Below are 27,413 nucleotides of genomic sequence, written 5' to 3' on the forward strand. Positions count from 1 at the left end.
ATAGATCTTAGAATCCACCCCTCAGTTCCCAGAGCCTATATTTAGTTCACAAAACACCGTGGATCATGATTGAGTTAGCCCCTGATTACCACTTTGGTTTTGAGTTTTCAGTTTGATTTTGACATGCTGGAATTTCCTTCCAAGGTGGGAAACTATTTAAGATTCTGAGTTTTATTTTATTTATCATGTCAAACATTTGTTAGAAGATGGAGTACCATCTAGTTGCAGCCTATTTCTCCTATATAATCTTCAAACTAACCTTATGAGGTAGGTATCATTACCTTGATTTTATGAATAATGAAATCAGGGTTCAGGATGGTTAGGAAAGTTTTCAGAGGTTGCACATCCAGTAAGTGGAAGAAGAGAGATAAACAGCCACCAGCCAAGGAGACAAAGGAAGAATGTTCCTGAAGCAGGAAGAAGACCATAAATGAGCAATACCATAGGAAGAAGAGAGGTTCAAGGTTTCAACGAGAATCAAATGCTGTTAGAGAGGTAAGGGCTGAGAAAACCATTAGGTTTGGCAGTTTTCTGAAAAGAACATATTGTGTCTACGTGATTTTTCGAAATGTGCCTGGAGGGCAGGACTGTGTAGTCTTGTCCTCTTCCTTCAGCACCACTTGTGAAGAGGCACTTAAGTGCCTTTTTATGGTGATGGTGATTATCCAAAAAATTCCTTGAAATTGCACTTCCCATTTGAAAATTTTATGCAAAAATATGGGATCAGGTCCAGCTTTATGCTCACCCTTTGAATACACGTTTTCTTTGAAAAGTTGCCTGTAGAAACCCCATCAGGGGAAAAACATTGAAAGGAAGGATGGGTTAGTGACAGGCCAATTAGAGGAGGCAGTTGCGGTAACTCCAGCCATGCAGGGAGAAGCAGAACATTGTTTCCTGAACAAGTACAACACATTGGGCATTGCACTAAGCTCTTCATACTCAGCGTCTCTTTCAACCCTTTGGAGAAGGGCCCTGTTGTTCCCATTTTAAAGATCAGGCAACTAAAGTTTTAGAGTATTGACGTGGCCCAACGTACTGGAGCTAGAAATGACAGAACTGGGATTCAAACAGAGGCTGGTCAGACTCCATGCTGGGGCATCTTAATTTTTCAGGTCCCAGAGTGGGATGTGTTTTAAGTGGTTTTTGAAACTTCCCTGAGCACATGGGGGGATGTGTCTTCCAGAATCAAAATGAGAGATCAGTGCATTCCAAATTCTCCTCCAGACACTCAGCTGTATGCCCAGGTAGGAACCAGTGGACAGGATTCAGGATCTTTACGGCCTCTGAGTTTGGCCCACTTGTCTTTCCTTAAGAGCAGACAAGAGCTGAAAGGCTGCAGGCTGAGGAAGGGGTGTCTGCAACATGATAGAGGAGGGGAGACCAGGAGACCAGCCCTGCTTCACATGGAGCTGTTTTCTACCTAGGTGAGGTGGCAGTTCATTTATTTATTCATCCATTTTACAGACATTATGAGTTCATCTTAGCTGTATAACCCTAGTTAGAGGGCAGGCTTGTGAAGACACTAATGTCAGAAAGATGGGAATAAGGGTTTATATCCTAGAGAGTGACTGGAGTGCCTACCATACATAGGTCAGGTATTGAGCTAGGGTATAAAGACTCCAAAATGAATAAGGGAGTGAAGAGGTGAGCTGTCCAATATAGTAGTCACATGCGGCTATAAATTAAATTAATTACAAATAAATAAGATAAAAACCCCATTCCCCAGATGCCCTAGCCACATTTCATGTGCTCAGTAGCTACATGCAGCTGGTATCATCGTATTGGTTAGTATGCCTGTAGCCCAATTCCACCATCATGGACCGTTCTACTGGACAGCACCAGTGAAAGGGTATGTTGGTGCTGGAATCAGAAATCCTGGGCTGGAACCTGGCTCTGTCCTTTAGCAGCTGTGAGTCTGTGTGTGCTCTTGAGCACGTTTAAAAAATACCTCTCTGCCTTTCTTCCTTTATCTACAAAATACGGAATATAATTAACAAGAAAATAGGGAACATCTTACAGGGTGCTCACTATGTTTTAGGCACCATGGTAACTGCTTTATTTGATTATTATTTCATCTTTTTTTTTTTTTTTTTGTGGTACGCGGGCCTCTCACTGTTGTGGCCTCTCCCGTTGCGGAGCACAGGCTCCGGACGCGCAGGCTCAGCAGCCATGGCTCATGGGCCCAGCCGCTCCACGGCATGTGGGATCTTCCCAGACCCGGGCACGAACCCGTGTCCCCTGCATCGGCAGGCAGACTCTCAACCACTGCGCCACCAGGGAAGCCCTATTATTTAATCTTACAGTCACCCTAGGAGATAAATGCTATTATCATCCCCATTTCATAGATGTAGAAGCAGGGACAGAAAAGTCCTGCAGCCCTTTCATGGAGCTGGATGTGAACCCAGGATCAGGAATCTTGCTCTCAGTCTCTTTATTATAATTCCTAACAAGGGCATCAATTTCATAGTGATGTTGGGGGATTTAGTCATTTACTCCACGAAGATCTCAGCATCTGCCTGGCATAGAGTGAAAGCTGACAAAATGTTAGTTATTATTATTCTGGCCTACAAGGAAGTTAGAAAAAGTCGAATTTTTATTCTCTTTAAGAATCTGGGAGAGGTGGGTACCTTGTTTCCCTTGTGAGTGGAAAATAGCAAAATATAGCAGGAAAAGGACTTAGTGGAGAAAGGAACTCTTACCCCTTGCTTTTCCCCACTGTGGCCGCATCACTCCCCTTCTCTGCTTTAGTTTCCTCACCTACAACATGTGGAGGTTGGACAAGAATGTCCTTGGACTGTTTCCTTCTCCAAATTCTCTGATTCCGTGATAAATGGGGCCTAATTTGCATTGCACGAGTGCAAATCGTGTATAAATATTAACTTATGCAACTGGTTAATCACTTAATGTCAGATAAATGTGCAGAGTGAGGTGTTAATATGTTTACAGAAACTGTACAAACCACTTGTCATTAATTTTGCTTACCTGGCATCCTAGCACAAGTGTGTGGAGACAGGAGCTCAGGGTGGGCGCCAGTCCCTCCTCACTGATTCTTCTGACCAGGCTTTGATTGATGCTGTGGGCTCCCTCCCGAGCACTTGGGAGCTGGGGTTTGGAAAATGTTTATGCAAACAGTGCAGCCCTCAGAACAGGGGGCGCACTAGGTGTCATCTCTGTCTTCAGACAGGCTGAGCTCCTCCTGGACACTTCATTTCTCATCCAGTCACAGAAAAGATGGGAATTACCACTTGTTTACACCTGGATGTCAAACCCTCTTCTTTCTTCTTCTTTTTTTTTTTTTTCCCCATCTCTTTAAGTTTTACCACAGGAAATGCAGGACAATTTCAGGGCAGTTATGGGAAATTTCTCAGGTGTGATAAAGATTCTCTGGGTTTTTGTTCCATTGATTTTTATGAGACTGTGGATGGCTGTAAAATCAGAGCGGGCACAGTGCAGCGGGCTGCCTGACAGCCTGGGCTATGCAGGAAGATGGGAGGGGCTGGGACCAGAGCAGGATGGTGCCAAGAAGGGATGCAATTTGACCTTGTACCAGGCAGCATCCAGGCCCGGAGGAGAGGGTTGGCCTTGGCTAGAATTCCATGCGAACTGAGTGAAGGGACTCTTTTCAGAGGGGTGTGCAGGGTTAAGGGGAGCAGCACAGCATGACAAGGCCTGAGAGCCAGCAGTATTAGGAAGCTGCAGTCGGAAGATGTTAAACCCCTGAGCCTGAAGGAGCAAAAAGCACACCATGAATTCCGGAGTAAGCTGAAGTGGTCCAGGGGCAGCATCCAACAGCTGAAGTCACAGGAGAGGGGGCCCCTGCTGCACGTGTGGAGCCCGTCAGGCCGGAAGGGAGTTGGAAAGACAAATCCTGACCTCTCCATTTTCTCCCCTGCTTTTTAACCAGTTGGTTAATTAATATTTATTAGGAATTACTTTCTATACAGGCCTGTGTTGGGTGTTATGAGAGATACAAAGAAATATGTGATATAATTTCTGTTCTCCAGAGTCTTGGTCATCTATCGGAGGTGACACACACACACACACACACACACACACACACACACACACACACACCAGTAATTAACAGTACTAGGCGAAGCCAGTAGTATTAATAGTTGTGTTCCAGACACTGTTTCAAAATTTTACATTGGGAATCTCATTTAATTTTTATAACACTGTTAGAAAAGTACCACTGTTATACCTACCCCTTACACCACTCCGAAGAAAGAAAGAAACAGATATGAGGCAATGGAGGCCTAGAGAGTATCAGTAACTTTTCCGAGGTGAGCGTCTGAATGGGAGTTTGTGAGGATGGGGGCAGTGAGTGAAGTAGCAGAAGCTGAATTCAAAACCACCTGCCTGACTCTCAGTGCCATAATTGCAGACCATGTTTGCTGAGCCCCCAGAATCAGGGCATAAGATCCATTCATGACATGAACAATTGTCAGGATGATTGTTCATTGCTTGTCTATTTATAGAAGGGCTTACTAGGTACCAGGCAGGGTGTTTAGTGCTGGATATAAAATGCTGAGCTACCCCAGGCACGGGCCTTGCACTCAAAGAGCTCAGGAGGTAGAAGGACATAAATTTGAAATCAAGTTAACAGGTGAAAATCCGGGCAAATGGAGATCTCCTTCCAGGGAAGAAATCTCTTTGGGCTGGGACGATTGGCTATGTCACTGAGAAGGAGAAACTTAAGGTTGGCCTAAAAGATGGGAAAAAGAAATGGTGTTGCTGGAGAGGAATGGGGAAGAAAGAACAGAAAAATCGCTGGCGAAGAATGATTCTGGTTACGCGTTGGTTTCTGTTTGGCAAATTCTCACTCAGCTCAAGTACCTCTGACAAGCCTTTTTCATCTCTACTAGGCAGTCTCAGGTTCCTTCCTCTTTTTGCACAGACACATCTTCATCTTAGCGTCTACCACTTTGTATTATAACCACCCTTTTTCTGTACAGACTGTGAGTACAGTGGAGAAGACACCTTGTCTTTTCTTTTGTGAATCCCTAGTGCCCAGCACATAGTAAATACCGAATAATCAGTTCTTGAACAAAGGTCTGCATTTCCCTGATGTCTAGTAGAAATTCCCCATGAAGGGATTTTTTTTTTTTTCCCATCATCAGTCCTGTTCAAGGAAATATATTCTAACCTGACTAAACTTGAAGGCTGTAATATCATTATGGGTGCATCTATCCCTCTGATGTGGCTTTGAACTGTCCTTCGGTATCTGAATTATGGTTTTTGTTGCATTTGAGTCATCAGAAGAGGCTGGTGGTGAGCACTTCATAGCCAGCGTGTTTTTAGAGGATGCTGTCCATCTTATTGAAAGTTACTGAGAGAGCAATGGTGAGTAGTCTTGAGAAGGTAGGACTGAGTCAAGTTTGGCTGCATAGTTTTTTCTTTTTCTTTTTTTCCCTTGAACTCTAAGGGGAAGTATGAACATAGACACATGTTGTTTTATATTCTCATGTCTAACACATATTTATTGAGCCCCTGCTGTATACCAGATATTGTGCTAAGTGCTTCAGTGTGCTTTTGGTTGCACAATTTTCTGGTGAGTTGGTAATTATTATTATTATTTTTAATTTGGAAATTGAAGAATTAAAAACAGGTCATAGAGAAGTATGTGATTTACCTCTATACTGAGAACTAGTGAAAGCCAGAGGCAAAATGAGAAATTGATTTTATTAAGAGAATCCGGAAAAGAAAGCAGAGTTTTAATGGTGGAAGGACAAATTCAAGAAGCATAAATATAAATGTCTATTAAGGCTTTTAGTGCTACTAGCAGTAAACAATAAATGCCGAGGCACATCCAAAGATGTGTTATTTAGGGTCTCTGCCCTCAAGAAGCTCACAATAAAGGTGGAGAGAAAAAGTATTCTGGAGGTACAATATTTGCTCAGAAGAAGAACAAAAGGATAGACCTTCTTCCTTGTGAAAATGGCAATGGGATGATATATCAGCAGGAAATGTATAGATGTATGTTGACAAAGACCTGGCAGAGATCATGAGGAAATGAAAACAGTTGATCTGTTGGGGTTATTAACTAATAATTGATTTTTAAAAATCTGATATGTTATGATGACATTTTTTTCTCAGTATGTTTGAGAAAAAAACAGGAGTGATACCGAAGGAAATGCTACCTTTTTTTCATGGTATTACAGGGCCCTCGCTAGGAAGAAAACTAACCATTCTCCCCAATGATCATGAAATAAAACCCCTTTTTCGCTGGTTTTCCATTTCTCAGCTTATGAAAGCATATTTAAGAGACTATTGGAATTTAAGCATTAAAGGGATGTTGAAATATCCCCTCTGTTTACAGATGAAGAGACTAAAACCCAGAGAGCTTCCAGGATTTGTTCTAAAGTCGGTCATAACTCATGGCAGAATCAGAGCAGAGACCTTATTGCCGGCTCTGTCGTGGTGGAAAGAGCACTGGCCTTGGAGTCAGAGCTATGGGTCTGGCACATCTCTGCTGTTTTCTGTGCAACTTGGGTACCTCATTTGTCCTTTACCTCTTTAGTTCCTATGTCAGTATGGGAAGTGATAACACTTCACAAGCCACTTAGGAGTTCTCTGTAAACCATAAAGTAACATGAAATGGCAGAGAGTGTTAATAATTCTACTTCCCTATACTGTCTTTTGAAGATGGTGGAAAGTTTCTAGCATCTGCCCTTCCTTTGCCTTGTTCTTTGTTTCTTCTGGAGGTGAAAGATACAATCTGAGTGAGACAACTAGACAAGCCAAACAAGGTTTTTGGAAAAAAACATTGTTTTTTTCATATGAGACCTCTGTAAATTTATTGAGGGCATCTCATCACACTGGGCCGCTAACCCTGAAGATTATCTGCCTCTTAGAAGCTCAAAAGATCAGAGAACTATAACTTTAAGCTGTACTCTAGCTAATGTATGAGTTTCCACTGCATTGCCCCAGCTACTCTTGCATTCAATAAGTATGAGGAACTGCACTGTAATACCGACCAATGCACCCAGACACACACTTTAATTAAAGGGATACATCACACAATAAAGTGCATTTAAATGAAACATCTTTCTTTTGGAAGTACACTTTCTATTTTTTTCTTTCTGTGGTACTTTTCTGATGTTTAAACACTTCTAAGAGAACAACAAGGGGAGGCTAGGGTCAGGGTGAGTCTCCAGGGAGATGCTGGGGGTTATGGCTGCCTTGGCCCAGACAGAGTGTTGGCTAAAGCTTTTGTGGTGACAAGTGGAACAAACAACATCTAGCGTGGCCACACAGGTACTGAGATGGATGAGCAGAACTGGTACATGCATGAGATGCTGTTAGAGGATTTCTTCATTTCAGGAGGAGGAATCGTAGCTGGAAAAGGGGGGAAGGGCAAGTGAGAGAAAATAAACCTACTTTAGAGTGGACACTGTACATTGTGGACATCTGGCCGGATGACTATACCACAGTATGATTGCTGTTGTTCTTTGGATCTCTCTGTTCCAGTTTCCTTTCATCTTTCCATCAATATTCATGGCACGCTGACTATGTCCCAGGCACTGCTCTAGGCACCTGGGTACATTAAGGGATAAACAGACAAACAAAAACCAGGCAAAAATTTCTCCCATCATGAAACTTGCCATGTGTGTCAAATTAAAAATAAAGTGTTATGACATTTATTATTATAGTTGGTTTATATAGTTGGTCAACTCTTGATATACAGTTGACCCTTGAACAACATGGGGGTTAATCCATCTATAATTTAAAGTCATCCCTCTTTTTCCTTGGTTCCTCTGTATCCATGGATTCAACCACCCACTGACCATGGAGCCCTGTAGTATTTACTATTGAAAAATATCTGCGTGTAAGTGGACCTGGGCATTTCAAACCTGCATTGTTCAAGGGTCAATTGTAGTTGGCTAACTATTGTCAGAGTTGGTCTAATTATAACATATGTTGTTAATTATTGTCATAAATGCTATAAGGAAAATAACACAAGAAAGGATAGGGAGAGCCAGGATGGGAGAGTTACAGCTTAGAGTGGTTAGGAGAGGTCTCATCAAGACAGTGATATTTGAGAGAAGCAAAGTTCCAGCCAGTACTGTGGGTCTCCAGCATACCATTAATATCTAGAATGTGATCTCTTGAATGTGGGCAGGGTTTTAACAGCACAGAAGGGATGGAGCCACATTACACCCATTCTTGAGTTTCCCAAAACTTTTGCCTCCCTAGGCCTAGGTTCTCCCCTGTTCATTTGAGTTCTCTGTGATGTTTGGTTTTAGTGACTGAATTTAGAAAAGGATGTGGAGAAACTGGAGTAGGTTGAGAAAAACATCCGTGTTCAAAGTGAAGGAAAACCATGTTTAAGGGGAAATCTGAATGAGCTTTTGGACATTAGGTGGTTTGGTGAGAGCTTGCCAATTTTTTCCCAGTGAATATCTTTTCAGTCTAAAGTTAAATATTGAATGGTTGACAATGGTAAAGGTTCTGATGAGAAAATGTGAAATATGTGGAGGTGGACTTGGGTAAATAGATTTGATAGATTCATAAATCTAGATGGAAAGGAGGTGAGGAGGTCCCTCCCCTCCCATTAAGATGGTAACCTGATAAACTTCAAGTCACTCCCTCTAATAGACCTAAAAGACATTTTAGTCTGCATTTACACTCTTTCCCGCTGGTCTTGGAGTGTGTCAGTGCCAGCAGTTCAGTCATCTTTTCCTCCCTTTATACTCACACATCTAAAAGGTTGACTTTCAAGGTCTACCAGTCAAGTTTAATGAAATTAGCCTGTTGGATCTCACGGGCTCAAGAGCAAAAAACTAGACTAGTGGACACTATACAAATGTATGTCGAGGCTCTCTCATGAGTTTTTGACTTCAAAGCATCCAGAGAGCTATGGCAGATGGTTAAAATCTTGGAGTTTGGGGTCAGACAGGCCTGAGGTCAAGACCTTTACCCTTGGTCACATCACTACTAAATGACACTCTGTAAGGAGATTGTAAAGCACCTGCTTCATAATGTGAAGATTCAATGAGATAAACTGAATCCAACAGTGTATGCAAAAGGGAATGTTATGATAAAGTTTCATTTATTTCTAGGATGCAAGATCATTAAATGTTAAAAAAATATAAAAATGAAATTCACTATATTAAAGGTTTAAGGGGAAAAACGACATTAACATCTCAATTGACTCATGAAAATTCTTGAATAGAATTCAACACCTATTCGTGATTTACAAAGCAAAAACAAGAAACAAAATGAACAAATAAACAAAAATCCTTAGCAAATGAGTGGAAGATGAGTGCTTCCTCAACATGATAAGGATTATCAATGAGACAATACAATGGATATTATTTTAAATTGTTAAATATGAAAAACATTTCTTTTAAAATCAGGAGTAAGACAAAGATACCTACTGCTATAGCTTTGAATCACTGTTGCACTGGGAATCTTAACCATCATAATAAGATAAGAAAAAGAAAAAAAAGTCATCCTCTGTTGATATGATTCTCTACATATAAGACTCAAAAGAAACTACAGACAATTTATTAAACTTAATAAAGCTTAGCAATGTCAAATGGATTTTTATTCCTCAGCAATAATCAGTTCGGAAACATAATTAAAAACATAATTTACATGGCATAATGTGTTTTACTTTCCAATAGGAATAAAGTTGTGCAAGACCTTTATGGAAAAAACTTCAAAACTTTTTTTTTTAATTTTTAAATTTAACTTTATTCATTTTTTTATACAGCAGGTCCTTATTAGTTATCAACTGCATACACATCAGTGTATACATGTCAATCCCAATTGCCCAATTAATCACACCCCCACCCCCACCCCCCAGAAACTTCAAAACTTAAAAAAAAAATGAATTAAAGGAAACCAAACTAAATGGAAAAATACACCATGCATACTTAATTAGAAGCTTCAGTAGAGTAAAAATGTCAATTCTCTGCAAGTTGCTTTGTTTTAATACAATTTGATCAAAATAACAACAGATGCTTGTAGGAACTTATCAAGTTGATTTTCTAATACATGAAAGACAGGAAAGGCCCAAGAATAAGCCAGATTCACCTGAAGGGGAATAAAGTGCATGTTGTTGGGCTGGAGTGGAGCATTTATCAGATATTGAAAATTATAGTTTTATTCTGTACCCCTGTTCAGTTTGTACACACACACACACACGCACACACACACACATGCGTACATACATATACACACGAACATGGGCACATTGACAAGTTGTTAGAGAATAGAGAGCTCAGAAAAGAGTCATACGAAAAATATGGCAAATTAATAATACCAAAGTTGATGTAACAGAACAGTGGGCATAGAATGAACTATTCTGGGATAATTGCCTATGCAGAGGAAAGAAATATATTTGGGTCTGAACTTCTTAACATACACAAAAATAAAATGCCAGATGAATTTAAGAATTAAATATGAAAGAAAATATTAACCTTTAAGAAGAACATTCTAGAAGCTATATTTTACACCTTATGATAAGAAAGGGTTTCTTAATTAAGACCCCAAAAATGCTAACCATAAAATGAATACATTCAACTTATGTTAATTAAAGTTCATAATAATGAGGAATAGTTTTTCATTAAAGATAACAAAAATGTGAAAATATAAGCCACAAACTTGGAGAAGATATTGATAGCACATATCTCTATCAAAGGGTAAGGATCTATTTTACATAAAGAAATACTACAAATTTGTAAGTGAACCAGAGGCAAATTAACAAAATAATTGCCAGAATAAATGACAAGGCATAACATTTAACGGGATACACTAATGGAAAATAAGCATGAAAAAAATGTTTGGTCTCATTAGTAATTGGTGCAATGCTAATTAAGATGACAATAAGATACCATTTCATACCCACAAGACTGGCAATATTAAGGTGCCTAGTCATTTCAAGTATGAGGATGGTTGAGGTTCAATGGGAATCCTAGTACATCCCCATAGCAGTTTAAATTTGAACAACCACTTTGGAAAACAGGCTGGCAGTACCTTTGACACCAACTAAATGCAAATCCTACAACTGAACAATCAACTCCTGGTGAAAACCCTGGGGAGATGCTTTCCAGGAGACACATGCATGAATATATGAACATAATTTCCTGTTATAGGATAAAAGCTGGAAGTAACTCAAGTATCCATTGATAGGCAAATGGACAACTAAACTGTGTTATACTCACACAATGGAATATTATTCAGCCATGAAAATTAACACACTAAAACTGCATTGAACAACATGCTTGGATGGATCTTGGAAAAATATCCTGGCTGGAAAAAAATCCCATCAAAATAGGCTTCATACAGTATGACTCCATTTTTAAATTTCAGAAAGAAATACTGCCTAACAATATTGTGTTTAGAGTTACATACTTATGGGATAGAATTATTTTTAAAATCAAGGGGACAATAAAACTCCATTTCTGGTGAGTGTTACCTTCGGGGTTCAGGGGGGGTACACAGATAGTTCAATGCAATAGATGAGGTCTACTTTTAAAATTTTGGTGGTAGGATCACAGGTATTTGTGTTGTTTTGCTTCATAACTTACGTTTATTTTATATATTACATATTATAAATATTACATACATATTTTATAAGAAGAAAATATTACAGGATTTTTAAAAAACTAAAACATAGCACTGAAGAAACTGTAAAGCTAAATCAGCTTAGCACCATGTCTGTATTCTAATTGCTGAATAACAAAAAATACCTGTATTATTTTAACTACTTTTGCAAATAGTCATACTATTTTTGTGCTCTCTCATATATATTATCATAAAAGATTAAATCTGCTTAGGGCTCTATCATGTTGTCTGGAAGGTAGACCATGACTGCAGGCAGTGGTGTTCCTGTCTGCCACTCCGATTTCATGCTGTCCCTGGCAAAATTTGCTTTTCCTCTCCACTCAGTGTGTCTGTGGGGAATGGATAGATGGCCTGATCAAAGCTCACAAAATAAATGTTATTTTGAGTTGCAGGGGGAAAAAAAAGTTTCTGAAAACAACACATACACTATTAATAATCTTGAAAACTGTCTCAAGGGAGAGATGTGTTTGAACTGATTTGACTCTTGGAATCAGGAGAGTGGTGTTCTCATTTGGAGGAAAATATTTTGAACAGTTACTGTGATGCAGTGCTAGAAACTCCATTACATCTCATTTAAAGATTAAGTCTTTCTTGTTCTCTTGTGCTAGTGATATTTTTTCTGCCACTTCTGGGTAATTATCAAGGTTATTTGTTGTAATGAAGGGAATTTTTTTGAGAGAGCCATCTCTGCTCTTCTGCTGGTCTCTGCATGAAATGGTTGTACCTTTGGGGTGTGGGTAGCTAGAGGCGGGGTGGGGGGGGGTGGTCCACCACAAAGGCAGTCACGGTGGCAGTGGCAGAAAGGCCCTCCCTTGGATGAGCACAGGGCTCCAAAAGGCAATCAAACAATAAGAAGGTAGTTTCCTGCTTCTGACTGGTATCAGGCAAATAGAGAGTCTTTGCAGATTCAGGGGTAGGAAAGAGAATAAATTAACCAGAAAGGCTGGTTGGATCAACCAGGCAATTAAGAGGTGTCTAGCAGTATAGTTTACTGGTTAAAGCATGAACTTTTAGATTGCACAGTCCAGTCTAAAAAAAATGGAGGAAGCAGTCATGGGCTTTACGGCTTTTATTATTATTATTACTGTTGCTCTTGAGAACAGAACGACAGAGATAGTAAATGTGAGAAGTTCTAGCATGTAGAATGTTGCTCAGTAAATGCTCCATTTGAAAAAAAAACCACAGTCCTCCTTAATTTCGCTTGTCTCACAAGGATGGATCCTTCTCTGTTAGGCTCCACTCTTCATCTCCTTAAACTTTGTTCACTCTTCTGTTGAGTTTGGCATGCAGCTGTTTCCTACATGAAATCATGAGGTCCCTGATTAGCAGGAGCTGCACTGAGATCACTTTTTATACTCCCTGCAGTGCCCTACAAAATGCCATTAGCCAAAGCACTGTAAACCAGCCTCCAAGAAGTATTCACTGGCTAACATAGCCTACAGAACACAAGCCTCTCTCTGGACTTCGTTTCTGTATGATTCATTGTTACCCATGGTTATATGTTGTGTACAGTAAGGGATGTTTTGGTTGGAGGTTATGAAAATCCCTTCTCAAACTGGTGTAAGCAGAAGGGAATGTGTGGGTTATTAGGTGTGACATTCAAGAGAAGACCTGACGTCAAGCGTGATTGAGTCTAAGGGCTCACAACATGCTGGCAGTGCTCTCTTTTCCTACATCTTTCAGCTCTTCTTTTTTTCTCTGACTTATCTTTGTCCTTGAGAAGGAAACTTTCCCCTCAGCGTGGCAAGATGGCTGCTAGCAACTCCACGCCCCTGTCCTAGTCTCTCATGACCCTGGTGGAAAGAGGGCTCCTTTAACAGAATGTCTTTGGGTGGGCTCCAATTGCTTCTGACTGTGCTACACGCCCACCCCCCTAAACTAATCACCAAGGCCACTGCAATTGACTTAGGTCTAGATCACATGCTGACCCTGATGTCAAGGTAAGAGTGGGGAATAGTCGCACCAAATCTCATGAACTAGTTGGAGGATGAGTGGTCGCAGGGAATTTCAGGGTTACTGAAAAAAGTACAAATAAGCAAAGAGTAGGAAAGCAACAGACACATATTTTATGTTGACTTATGTAGAACACAGATTTGGCATTTTTCTCAACTACATTTTAAGATTATTACATGTGAGGCTGTATTTTCCTCTTTTATCTGTTCTAATTTTAAAGCAGAATATACAGTTATTATCTAATACAGACTCAACACAGTTGAGTTGAATTGCTTCCCCTGGTAGAGTGTAGAAGAAGCCATAGTTCTTCATACAGATTCTCCCTTGACTAATTGTAGTTCCATACTCTAAACTCAGTTTCTCTCTCTCTGTCTTAAACTTATGTTCATGAGGACACTGGGGAACTATTAAAATCTTCCACCTCATCTGCTAAACTCCAACCTAATTTTTTTCTTGTCTTTGCTAGTTCTACCAATGACCCATCCATTCTTCTTGTCACTTAAGCTTGGGACTTCCCCTCTCCCCTGTCACCCTTGCTGAAACCATTGTATCTTGCTGTTCTGTCATTGTCTTCCCTTCCTTCCCAGTTCCACTGTTACCACCTCAGTTTTTGTCTTTATTTTACAACACCTGTAGTGGCTTCCTAATTCTTCAGATGTCCCTCTGTGTCTCTGCCTTCTAAGCTTCCTGTGCACTGACACCAAGTTAAAATGCCTACAGAATGACATATTTGATCATTCTTCAGAAATCATCTCTACCCTTTTCCCATTTTACAGATAATAAAACTGAAGAGAGATTAAGATAACTGTTGAGTGTCACGAAGTCACTTTGTGGCTTTCTACAGGAAGTGGTGTGACATTCCCACATGACAGGATAATCAGTTGTTCTCCATTGCTCATACTTCTAGTTAGTATTTATGTCTTCCGTTCTAGACTGTACCTGCCATTTCTACTTCTCCTCTTCATATCCTTCATGTTCTAGACACATGTGGGTTGTGTTCATCTCTGTAAACATTTGTTGTTCTGCCAATTTCCCTCCCTTCTCTTACCTCTCCAACCCACATGCTAATGTACTTCCATGATCAGATGCCAGTTTTCCAAGTGCTTCCTTTAGTCATCTAACAAAAAGTGGCCACACTCCTTCTGAGGCTTGACATTCCTTCTTCCTTTCATCTAATACTAAGGGTAGCTATTTATCAGGTGTGTACTTTGTGCCGTATCCTGTGTCAAGCACTTATTTTACCTTGCTCAAAGATGTCCAGTCCTGTACTGTATGTAATAACCATGCTGGAATTAATCTGTCTTATCAACTTTGTTACTTTCGCATCACCCGGAACAATATCCAGCATGCAGAAGACTATCAATAGGCATTGTTGAATGGGTGAAAGAGCAAATAAATGAAGGAATGCAATTATTTCTAAATTAAAGATCAACTTGATGCAGGAGCCCATTATCCCTGATGAAAGTGACAGATGATCTTTCTGTTCTATATCAGAAGGGGATTGGTTACCATAGATATGCATTTCTTTCTCTTTCTTTTTCTTCCCTGAATTCTGCAGAAGCACCAGCAACTTATATTTGAATGTCAAGGCCTAAGCGCTCTAATACTTTATGACTTTACTTAACTCAAGTGACTTAACCAGAGCCCAAACCTGCTCCCTTGGAAAATCCAGTGTTTTGTTTCATACACCTTGTATCCATGGTTTTGCTGCTACATCAGGAAGCTTCTTGGATCTGTTATTGTCATCCCTGGGGTTGCCCATACTCACCTGTCATTGGATGTCCGGGATATGGGATTTACTCTTTATGGAATGAGAATCTTTTAAGTCAAGGGCCTCAAATATTGACCATATAAGACAGTGTCTTCCAAATGAAGTTGCCCAAACTTTATGGCTCTCCCTTGCTGTCAGGGGGAAGTTCAAGTTTTTAAACACAGAATTCAACCTTTACACATTTTGTATCATAGGCGTATCACCCTCTGATTCTCTCTGCAAACCCTATAACCCAGGTTTATCTCAGATGCACATTAAGTATGGGCAGATCATAAAAATAACAATAGTAAATTGGTGTGGACATGCCCTGCCTAAAGCTATTCAAACTCATTAAAAAGCTATTTTAACAAACAAATAAATAAATAAACCAAAGTAACTCCCCCTTCCCCCCTCAAAACCCCACACAGAAAGTAACAAAACTGGACTTGGATTACAAGGTTGAGACTCCTGCACCAAAAAAAGGGGAGGCACCTCATCGTCACCATTGCCCTCTTCCTCCTTATGCTGTCCTGTTACTGTACCCTTGCTTATGTATGACTTTCTGCCCTTCCTGAAGAGCTACCAGCTCACATATCAGCCAGTCAGAAAGCACCTCCCTTGTCTGAGCTCCTATGACACTCATCCTCTGTACCTCCATTGCCCCAGCATATAATGTCTAACATTGGAGTTAATTATTGCAAGCAACACACTACCCCAGGAGATCATATGTGACTAGTGTGCAGGGCATGTGTCCAAGACATTCACATGTCCAAAGTGCATTGCACAAAGCCTTGTCATTGCTACATTCTCAGATAACACCCATTGGCTGGTGCTTGATCCATTAGCATGTGTGTACACTAAAATAGAATTAACCAACCAATTTAATGAATATCTTTCTGTGCTGTTTCACAGAGCTCAAGCACTCTTTTATTTTTCCACCTGAACTCTGACACATTCTCATTTTAATAATGAATAATTGTAATAATATTCCCTGAGATGGGATAATTTCAGTTGACTCACTTAACATGTCTATAAACACGCACTGGATAATATAAAATATGTCTCTGTGGATTTGCCCTTAACAATATTAGGAAGCAGCAGGCTTTTGTTTGATTAGTTTTTCATGGTGTCCCTGATCTGCTTTAAAGCTTACAGTTAAGAGAAGAGAAAGTTGGGAGCCATTTAAAACTTTCCAAGCTACTAGTCCCAGCTCTGTGTTTACAGGCTACTAGTTCCAACAAACAAACAAATAAACAAACAAACAGACAAATGAAAATTCTTCCACGAAAAGACCTGGATGAAGCTTATGCTAAGTGAAAGAAGACAATTTGTATAAGTTATGTAATGTGTGATTCCAACTCTATGACATTCTGGAAAAGGCAAAACTACGGAGACAGTAAAAAGATCAGTGGTTTCCAGGGACTAGTGAGAAAGGAAGGATGAATAGGTGGAACACAAAGGATCTCTAAGGGCAGTGAAACTATTGTGTGTCGATGGTGGGTACATATCCTTCCTTCTACATTTGTGAAGACTCATAGAATGGACACAGAGAGTAAAAACAGTGGACTTGAGTTAATAATAATGTATCACTATAAGCTTGTTGAGTCTAATAAATGTACCAGCTACTGCAAGATGTTAATAATAATGGGGAAGAGAGAGGCTCTCTGGGAATTCTGTACCTGTACTTTCCACCCATTTTTCTGGAACCTAAAACTGCTCCAGAAAATAAAGTCTATTAATTATAAAATTCTTAATTTAAATAATTAAGGCACTAAAACATATTCCGATTGTCAAGAGATGACCTCTTAGATATTTTATGCAGATACCATTTTGGACATCCTGGGAGGCTGGAGAAAGGCCATTGCAAGGATGACTGTGGGGAAGTGCATGGAAAGAATGGACGAGCCAAAATGACAGTTAATTCCCTCGAGAACTTTCTCTAAACATAGAGCTTTTAAAACAATGATTTCTAAGATGCCATGAAGATGATTAAGTCCGTAGTAAAAAGACTTTAGAAGAGACAGGATTTTAAAAAAGAAAAAAAAGATGAGAGCGTCTGTGGGAAGGTAGTCCAAGAGTGACCTTGTATTTAATATGCTCGTTGTTTTACCAACCAGTGACACTCATCAAAGTCCTCTCCCGCCCGCCCCCATCCCAGGCTCACTCCTGGTAAGAAGAGCCCTGGGATAAGCTGCTTCCACAAACTCTCCTGTTGGGTGAAACACTATTTTGGAGTTCTCACCAATTTCAAATCGACAGAATAAAAGTGAAACCCAAGCCAGTAGATAAATGGGTCTAGTTTTTATTTCAGTTACTGGTTTAATTTTTTTTTATTATTATTACTGTGAGTAAACAAGGGCTAGAAATGGAAGCACATAGGCAGATTTATTTTTTTCATCTCCTGATTCCTGTCTGCTGGCTGCTACTCCTGAAATTGCTTGGCCTCTATCAGTGGCTGCCTCTAAGCTCACAGCCAGAAGAAAGAGCAGAGAGTTCCCAGTGTTGGTTGGAGAGAGGAGATTGGTGGTGGGGCCACTTTTCTGACTGAGGAGAACAGCCCCCGGTCTTCCCGTCATTGACACTCATGGATTGAGTCTTTGTTTTTGGTGCTGCAGCTTTGTGTGTGTGTGTGTGTGTGTGTGTGTGTGTGTGTGTGCTTGGGGCTGTCAGCAGAAAGCTGTTTCAGTTGGAGGCTGTGTACCGTGCCATCTTGGCAATTCTGTATTTTCAGCATTTCATCAATGCAGAGAGTAAGACAAATCATAATTGAGGCTGCCTTTCTATAAATCATGCCACAGGGAGTGAGCACATCCAAATGATGGGTCCAAGAGGAACTTTTGTCCCTTGCCTGGGGACAGTGGCGGTAGGGGTGTTGGAAAATCAGTCTGAAGCATCTCTGTAGCTGCTGAGCAAAGCAGAGAGGAAGAAATAGAAAATAAATTCTAAGTTTCCTGGCCAAATTATGAGTGCTGGACGGGGATAGGACCGGGAGGGTTGGGGACAAATAGCAAGAAATTAGCAAACCATAAAATCCAGTTGGAAATGGGGGGAGGAGCTCACAGGCAGAGTGATTTCCATACACTTGCCTGGGCAGACAAGGAGCTGGGAAGTCTCCACTTCAAGGAGAAGCCAGCCTCCCTTTCCCCTAATTATTTTGGCTTGTGTAGTTTGACTTTGTCATGGGGACACTGCTGGAATTTAGTGTTCTTGGTGCAATAACATTAAATCAAAAAGAAAACAAAATGGCAGAAGGGGGCATCTGTATGTATAGGTGATTCACACTCCTTATGTGATAGGCAGTAGCACAGAACTGACCTCTGGGTGAGAGTGCATTGAATAGCCCCTCGTGTGACTTTGTGGGTGGTCTTCCTGATTTTCCTCAAGGGATTGCGCACACTTTCTCGTTCTCTGATATCTCTCATATCTACTGATGTAGCTGAGAATGCATGTGACTGTTGGCTGTCATTCACTGTTCTCTGAGTATGAAATGCCACCACTGGAGTGTTGAGGGGCCACTTTGCTGTCAGACAAAGATGTAGTAAGCCCATCTCATGGTTACTGGCTTCAAAGGGGACTCCAGCATTGATCCCTTGGGACCCTGCCAGCCCTGAAATGCAACGTTTCCGTGAAATAGGTTGGAATAAGGGCAGGGGAAATGGAGAAGAGGGAGGTCAGGTCTTTACCCAACCCGTGTCTTGGCTGTTATATGTTGGAAGGAACCTGAGTTTTGCCTTGTTCGCCCAGGGGAGCTTCAAAAGTCCTGATATCTATACATGTTCCCCCAGACTAGAGTAGAAACTCCAGACATTTATCTAGAAAAGAGGCGGCCAAGAAGTGTGTATAAATGTATGTGTGTGTATGAGCTGCCTGCTTAAGCATTAAACAGAGCCTTTTTCTGAACGCAGAACTTTCAGACAGAATGTGTAACAAACGGCCTGTGTGCCTGGTAATTATCTATCGTGAGGTCAGGATGCTCTGCTGTGTGAGTGCAACAATTTCATAGTTTTATATTTTCTTTGTTTATTTCCCTCTTGGATTTCTACAGTAAGTTCTTTTTGAAAATGCTGGTCTCTACCAGCTATACTGTGGAGTCTAGGGGAAAGGATTGTGTCTTATTTTTCAGTTTGGTCTCTGTCAACGCTGGGACCAGAGAGAAAGGTAGAAACACACTCAGAGGGAAAAGTATCTTGCCTTCAGCAGGGCTTTTCCTCAAGAGAGCTATTTTATCCTTGCTCAAACCCTGGAGGAAGTTGTGTTTCGTTTGTCTGCGGAGGTTTTTCCCTTGCTTGAGGTCTTTGAGTTTTGTGGGTGTCTCTCTCCCCCCGGGTTGCTCTTGGTTACACATTCAAAGCAGCAAGCACATCTAGGGACAAGTTCAGCAGGTGGATGAATGAACATGGGGATGCCGGTCCTGGGAGCTGAGGGCTACCCTTTGAGCGAGGAGACATTTGTGTGCCACTTGATGTCGTGGTGGTTATTGGCCTGCCCAGCCTTCTCAGAAGCCTTTTCCCAAGGAGAACCTAGTAGTGATTTATTCAACAGCTGTGCTGAAAACTCTTGACTGTATTTATGAGACCAGCAAAATCATTCTTTCTCAGGTCTTTCTTTGGAGAAATTGGAGTTTCTGAAGATTAGGACGTTTGGATCTCACTCCAGTGTTCTTTCTGTGTTGCACTGGGCATTGCCTGACATTCTCTGGCTTCAGAACCTGTATTGAAAAAAATAAAATAATCACCTGCTTACTTGTCTGTTTCCACCATTCGATTTCAGGCTCCTCCATGGCGGCTGTGTTTTGTTTCTGCCTATCTCTAGTACTTAGCAGAGCATACACGATAGGTAATTTATACACATTTGATGAGTACCTATTACTTATTTATAATTTTCTCTTTTTCTCTCTCTCTCTCTCACACACACACAGACACACTCATAAAAAATCCAAAGAAGAATAAATTAATGCATGTACCTCTTGATACCCTCACACACTCTTAATTTTCCCAGATTTGAATTATAGTAAATGACACCCCTTTCTAAAGGCTCAACATCTTGGAATTGTCTCCTTCTCTCAAACTCGACTCGAGTACAGCAGCAAATCTTGTCATGTCTACCTGCAAAACATGTCCTGAATATGATCATTTCTCTCATCTGCCTCCACTACGCAGTTGGTAAGAGTCCAAAATCTTTGAGTTGTCTGTGATGCCTCTTTTACTCTCAGATCTCACAGCCCTTCCATCACCAAATCTTGTTGGCATTACCTCCAGGACATTTTGCCAATCCCTCCACCCTCCCAACTCCACCATTCACAGGCTAGTGCAGGTCACCCCCCCTTTTCCCTGGACCAACCCCCCTTTTCCCTGGACCACCCCAATCATACCTTCTCTGTGTATCCCCTACTTTCTGCAAGTGATCTTTAAAACTTAAATTAGATTGTGGCAGACTTATCTTCAGATGCCTTCATACACTTCCGTCATGCATAGAAGACCCCAGATCCTATCAAGGACAGATATGCCTTGTACATGAAGTCCTCCCTGATTTCTCTCTAACTTCATCTCCCAAAGCTTCTCTCGCTGTGCACTGCTCCAGCTACACTGGCCTGTAGTGTTCCTCCAAGATGCCACTACACTCCCACTTCGGGGTCTTTGCCTTTGCTCTTCTTCCCTCCTAGGTCACTTTTCAGATGTTCACATCACCTGCCCTTTCATTTCATTCAGGTTTCTGCTCACATGTTAGCTTTTCAAAGAGGTCTTCACTGACCGCCTTCACAAAAATAGTACCCCTTTCTTGCTTTATCCCCTTATCCTGCTTTGCTTTTCTTCTTAGTAGTTATCTTTGCATGATATTATACAGTTGATCCTCATTATTTGAGGAATCCGTATTTGCGAATTTACCTACTCGCTAAAGTTCACTTATACCCCAAATCAGTACTCAGAAAGCTTTTGTGGACATTTGCAAACATGTGTTGAGTGGCAAAAAATTTGAGTCACCCGACGTGCATCTTCTCAGCAGAGATTGAACAAGGCGATGCTCTGCCTTCTTGTTTGAGTTCTCAGGGTACAAAGAACTGTCTTTTTCATGGTCTGTTTTGTGCCATGTTTTTTTGTATTTTGGGGCTTTTCTTTGGTGATTTCACTATTTACAGTGGCCCCCAAGCATTGTGCTGGGATCTGTCTACTGTTCTCAAGCGAAAAAGGCTGCTGACCCCTCAGTTCATGGAGTGTATATGGTAGTGGGAGAAATGGGCAGTAAGTGAATGAAAAATATTTTAAAATATATATACATATTTTTTGACAGCTGTGTTTTCTAACACCTTGTTCTTTTCTGTATCCTTAGAATATAGAACCATGCCTGGTTCAGGTAAGGTGTTCACTAAATTACTGAGTGATTAAATGGATGAAAATAATTAGTGAAATATTGTCAAGAATGTCTCCAGAAGAAAAATCTGACCAAAAAATAGTTTGTCTGCCAGACAGTTTCATTTTAGAAGGCATCGTGTTACCCCTAATCTTACCACAGCCCTGGATGGTAGATATTCTTAGAACTCCCCTACCCCTGCCCCTGGAAGCAGCCTGCCCAAGCTCACATTGCTGTCTGGCTCAGAAGCTCCATGTTTCCATGTTGTAAATCTTGGCTTGTGTGGTTATTGAGCACATAGGCCATGGAATCAGACAGCCTGATTTAAATCTTATCTCTACACTTACTCTGTGTTTTCAGCCAAGTGACTTAGTCCTCCCCAAAGCTCAGTTTTCCATTCTGTAAGATGATGATAACCAGATTTCCTCTCAGAGTGGTTGTAGGGTTTAAAGGCGAAGATGCAAACCACTTAATCTAGTACCTGACGTATAATAAGTACTCGTTAGACATTAGTTATTATTATTATCATGTACTTGTGGGCTCCTGGTGTTGGGGAAATAGGTAAAAAGGGTGTGTAACCAAGCTAGGAGGCATTCAGGATGAAATTCCTCTGTTGGGACCTCTTAACCGATGCTAAAGACCAGTACCTAAGGGCAGTGGTCGGCAAACTTTCTGTAAAGGACTGAATAGTATTTTAGGCTTTGCTCGCCATATGATCTCTGTTGCAACACTCAACTCTAAACGAATGAGTATGGCTAGGTTCCAATCAAGCTTTCTTTATGAAAAAAGGTGGATCATAGTCTGACAACCTCTGTTTTAGACCAGTAGTACTCAACCCTGTCTGCACATTAGAGTTACCTGGAGACTTTTAAAAATACCTATGCCCAAGTAGTCTATTCCTAAAGATTCTGATTTAAGTTATCTAAGATGGGGCCCAGGTATCAGTATTGTTTAAAACTTTTAGGTAACTGTGATGCAGAGTTGAGAACCACTGACTTGGGTCACTAAAGCCAAGAACAGAAGAACATCAGAGAAGTTGCTGTCCCCTTTGCTTAATGCACAGACCATATGACTTTTGGATCTAGAGGGAAGTCTAATTATCTGTGTAATAAATGCATTGTACTTTCAGGGAACACAGTCCAGCTGTTACTGTGCATTTTAGCTGAGGCTATGCTGTTTGCTATTTAATCGTGTTCCAGCATTGGCAGTTGGACAGAATCTTTTTGAGTGGAAGCAGTCTGCCTATCTTCTTTTCCCAGGCTCTCGTTTCTGGGATGGAGCTAGGAGCAGGTTTCCCAGGAGCCAAAAGCTGTCTGACTTAAGAGCCAAAAGCTGTCTGACTTAAGGGCAAGTCACTCTTCTCTACTGGGCCTTAGAGTATCTGTGACACCCCCATCTCTAAGGAGCTCCAGATATTCAGCTGGGCATCCTCTACCTGTGATGAAGCTAGAGATTGACTGAAGACAGGATGATGAGCTTAGTTATAAATGTCCAAACTTCCATAAGCATGATCTAGAACAGAGTTTCTCCATGTGTGGTTCCTCTGCATTTACATTAGAATCACCTGATATCTTGTCAAAATGCATATTTCTGGGCTCCACTCTTGACCCTCCAAATCAGAATTTCTAGAGGAGGGCCTGAAATATACATTTTTAACAAGACATCTGAATAACTTTGACATTTGAGAGCCACTATTATGGAGAAAGCCCTTCATCATACTTAGATAAGAAGACTGAGAATGAAGAATTTAAAGTCTTCCTCAAAACAGCTCAGTCAGGCCAGTGATAGAGCCAAGACTTGTATCTAAGGTCTGTGTAGCAGCTAGCTAATGCTGTGTAACCAAGTCTCCCTAAACTTAGAAGCTTACAACAGTAAACCTTCACTATTGCTCACAACTCTGTTGATTAGTTGCAATAAACCTTCATTATTGCTCACAACTCTGTTGATTAGTTGGGTGATTTTTCTGGTCTCAGCTAGATTCATTCATGTGTCTGTGGTCAGCTGTGGCTGGGTTGGCAGCTGTGTTGATCTTGTCTGGGCTCGCTTTTCAAAGTTAGAGCTCAGCTGGCTGTATGATGGTCTGAGATGGCTGTAGCCTGGGTTCTCTTCCATGTGGTCCTTCCTCCTCCAGCAGGCTAGCCCAGGTTTGTTCCCCCTGGGTGACAGCATTCTGAAAGATTGGAAGTGTCCAAGGCTTCTGAGGGACTACACTCAGAACTGGGATTCTTCTACCGCATTCTGATGCCCAAACAAGGGGTGAAGAAATAAATTCTAGCTCTTGAAGGGAGGAGCTGAAAATCCTTTTGCATAGGTCTTAGATACAGGGAGGCTGAATGAATCCATCAAAGCTGCCACACAGAGTCCTGGCCTTTCCAACCACATTTGAGTGCCTTTGAAAAAAATTCCTCTGCTAGCTTTTACAAATGTTTAAGGAGCATGATTAGTGAATATTCTCCTGGGTTCTCTTCCTAGGATTATTGCTCTTGGATTAAGAATCAAAAATCATGTATCTAAAGGGACCTAAGAACTCATTGGCTTAAACCCTATCTGACGCTTTAATTTCCTGATGGTATCACCTTAATCAAAGTGCTCATCCATTTTCTACTTAAGCACATCCAGTAACTCCCTGGAGAACTTGTTGCCATGCAAGGAAGCTTCTTCCAGCCTTGGGGAGTTCTTTCCATTAGAATATTATTTCTTTTGTCAAGACAACATTTACTTCTGTCTAGATCACCTTTTGGTCCTGCTCTGTCCTTTGATGCAGCAGGAGAAAGTCTCATTGTCCTTCCACAGGACAACTTTTTCCCATGTTTAAAAACAGTTATAAATCTCTTTGCTCCTTGGTCAGTTTTCTGTGCCACAACCTCAAGTTTTGACAACGTTTCTAGGATATTATAGTTTGAGCTCCCTTACAATTCAGGTTGTTTCCTTGATAACACTCATTTTTCAATGGCAGCAGATATTTTGGAATGAACACTGGTTTTGGAATCAGATGTCTTGGACTTTGCTTTGGGATCTTGAGCAAGTCCTCAGTGTTCTTCTCCAAGAAGTGTGGACAGAAATAACCATCAAAAGGTGTTTATTTTGAGTCAGTTAAACTATATATAGAAATACCTGTCCGGGGCAGATCCTCCATAAATGTAAGTTCCTTTTTGTCTTTATTTTTATTTTTCTAAAAGAATAGACTTTGAAGTATACACTATTTTTTTCCCCTTTAATGTCTTGAGTTTGAATGAATTCTTAGAGTTTCTGGCCACATATTAATACTAAAATCATGAGCATGTTTAAATAGTCCACCTGGAGATATATTTCAAATGGTGTTTCATATGATAGGTGTAGTAAAGTCTTCATTTCTTCCAAATTAAAGGCAGGTATTATTGTTTTGATACTTAAAAATAGTAATTTACATTAAGTAAATGACCTAAAACTAAAAAAAAATTAAGTTCTTTCCATCTCTTTTAGATTCAGGTTTTGGGGGAAAGAAAAACAAATTTGAACTTGGAAAAGAGTTAAGGACAAATCGAATGCAGTGAAAAGCCAGTAAAGTAGGTGATAAGGTGGGTATTAATAGTAGGAGGTGATGTGAAACCAAAACCATGAAGGAGAGAGAACACAGGTACGGGGGAGAGGTGTGGGTCAGAACAAATAAAGTCAGCTTATGGAGGAATACCAACATTTGTGTTCAAAGGGTACTACTTAAAATGAGATGCTTCTGAATCATAATGAATAAAAATGAATAGAATCTGATTGCAAAGGAAAATGGCCAAGAGAATAGGACTGTGGAGACAAAAGAATGGATTTTGGTAAATACTGTGTGAATTGTTTCTAAGATTGTCTTATGTGTCTGTTAGCTCAGAAAATACTCTTCAGCATGAAAGAGGATAAAATGAATTGTGAAAATGATTTGTAAATAAAAGTGCTTAAGAGATTCAAGGCACGGTGTTATTCATGTATGGTATACCCAAATGAGCCATTATTCCTGTGAGGTTATATTAACTTGTTTTTCTTTTAGAGTCAAGCAATTAACAAAAAATGACAATACAGCACAGTTACAAGAGCATTGAGGTGGGAATCAAGACACTGGGTTTGAATTCTAGCTCCACAATTAACTAGCTGTGTGATACTAGGCTAGTCACTTAGGTTCTCAGAGCCTTAGATTCCCCATGTGTAAAAAGAATTTTCCAGATTACCTCCAAGGACACTCTCAGCTATAAAAGTTTATGATTCTCTGATTCTGTGTTGTCGAGCAGCTCAGTGGAAGTTTCTTTGAAGGGATCAAGATTTGAGATGGGATTCTCTCAACCAGGGACCCCTAATCTATCTGAAGAGATTACATGAAGTTTTGATGCATAAGTGAATTAAATGACCAGATTAATGGTTGGATGAATTAAATAAAAGCAATTTGAGAGCTTATAAGAGAAACCTGTTACTGGAGTCTGGTTGGACACTTGGTGTTAATTTTGAGAAAAGAGATACTATTCATAGGATACTCTTCCTTTCTCTCCAGCTTCTTTTATGAATTTGCTTTTAAAAGTAGTCCTTTAGTTTTCCTTTTATAATCTTGTCTCTTTTGACCAAGTGTGGCTTCATGGACAGGAGACAATTTGAACTAATATTGAAAGAACGGTAGAATTTAGACAAGTTTGGGAAGGGAAGGGAGGCCTTTCAGGTGGAAGGAATAGAACTTTGAAAGGCTTGAAATGGAATAATCATGTATTCATTCAGGACGTATTTATTGAGCATCTATTCTTCCAGACCTGGCACTGTGTTAAACACTTGGGACTATTAAAGTGGCAATTCCTACTATCTAGAAAGGAGGACAGATGTCAATCATATAATTACACAAATATATAATTTCATATTTTGGTGAATTTTATGAAATAAGAGGATAGAGAGCCATGAGAGCAGATGGCAGGTGGACCTGGTGCTGTCTGGGGCAGGAGGTGAGCAAAGAGCTTCCCTTAGGAAGGGTTATTTCTGCTGAGACCTGACACAGGAGCAGCAGTCGAGTACATGCATGGAAGGAGGGAGAAGTGCAGAGTGGAAGAAGGGCATGTTAGGCAGACGGGACAGCGTGTGCAAAAGTCCTTGGACTTGAGAGTCCATGGCATGTTTGAGAAGCTAAAGAAGGCGAGTGTGGCTGCACCTTGGAAAATAAGGCAGATGGAGAGAATCCTGGAGGAAAAGGCAGGTGGGGAATGAGCACAGTGTCCCCCCTTTGACAGAGTGTAGACACTAACATCCTTATGAGCCAGTTTCTGTGTGCCCAGTGGAAGAAAGCATCTTTACTGTGGGGTGGGCATTGGGGCATCTGGGTGCAAGCATCGTCTATGCTTTGCGTTCTCAAATGGGCCTTTAGAGTCACCAGCACCTCTAGCAAGGAGTAGAACACTGACTTGGGAAATAAAAGGCTTTGCTTATTCAGATATACATATGACCTCTGAGTTGGAGGTACAGTCGGGTGGATAAGCCTGAGGAATCCTACAAAAGCCACGACAAAAACAAGGCTTGCTATGTTAGCAAACAGGGTCTAATGGAATTGCTTTCTTGGAAGTATTGTATCACCAGAACTACATGTTTTCCTCTCCCTTGGTCATAAAATTAAATGAAAACCCTGCCCAAGGGTGTCTCCTCCTATCAAGTCCAGGATTCCAATTGTCATAGGCACCACGAAATGATCACAACCCCCGCTTGTAGTCACCCTACAGAAAACACAGTTGAGACAGTTAAATGAGTCACCCGCATCAGTAGCACCTGGTCCCTAATTATGCATCAGCCATTTTTGGTG

The 27,413-nt window shown here is 40.7% G+C and overlaps 1 protein-coding gene across 1 annotated transcript in view; it reads left to right on the forward strand.

Moving 5' to 3' along the window:
* SORCS3 (sortilin related VPS10 domain containing receptor 3) overlaps positions 1-27,413 on the forward strand; it is a 620,228-nt gene that overhangs the window by 367,200 nt on the left and 225,615 nt on the right. The window lies entirely within an intron of this gene.

The sequence above is a fragment of the Physeter macrocephalus genome, chromosome 20 (genome assembly GCF_002837175.3).
Source record: "Physeter macrocephalus isolate SW-GA chromosome 20, ASM283717v5, whole genome shotgun sequence".
In the NCBI taxonomy this organism is placed as follows: domain Eukaryota; kingdom Metazoa; phylum Chordata; class Mammalia; order Artiodactyla; family Physeteridae; genus Physeter; species Physeter macrocephalus.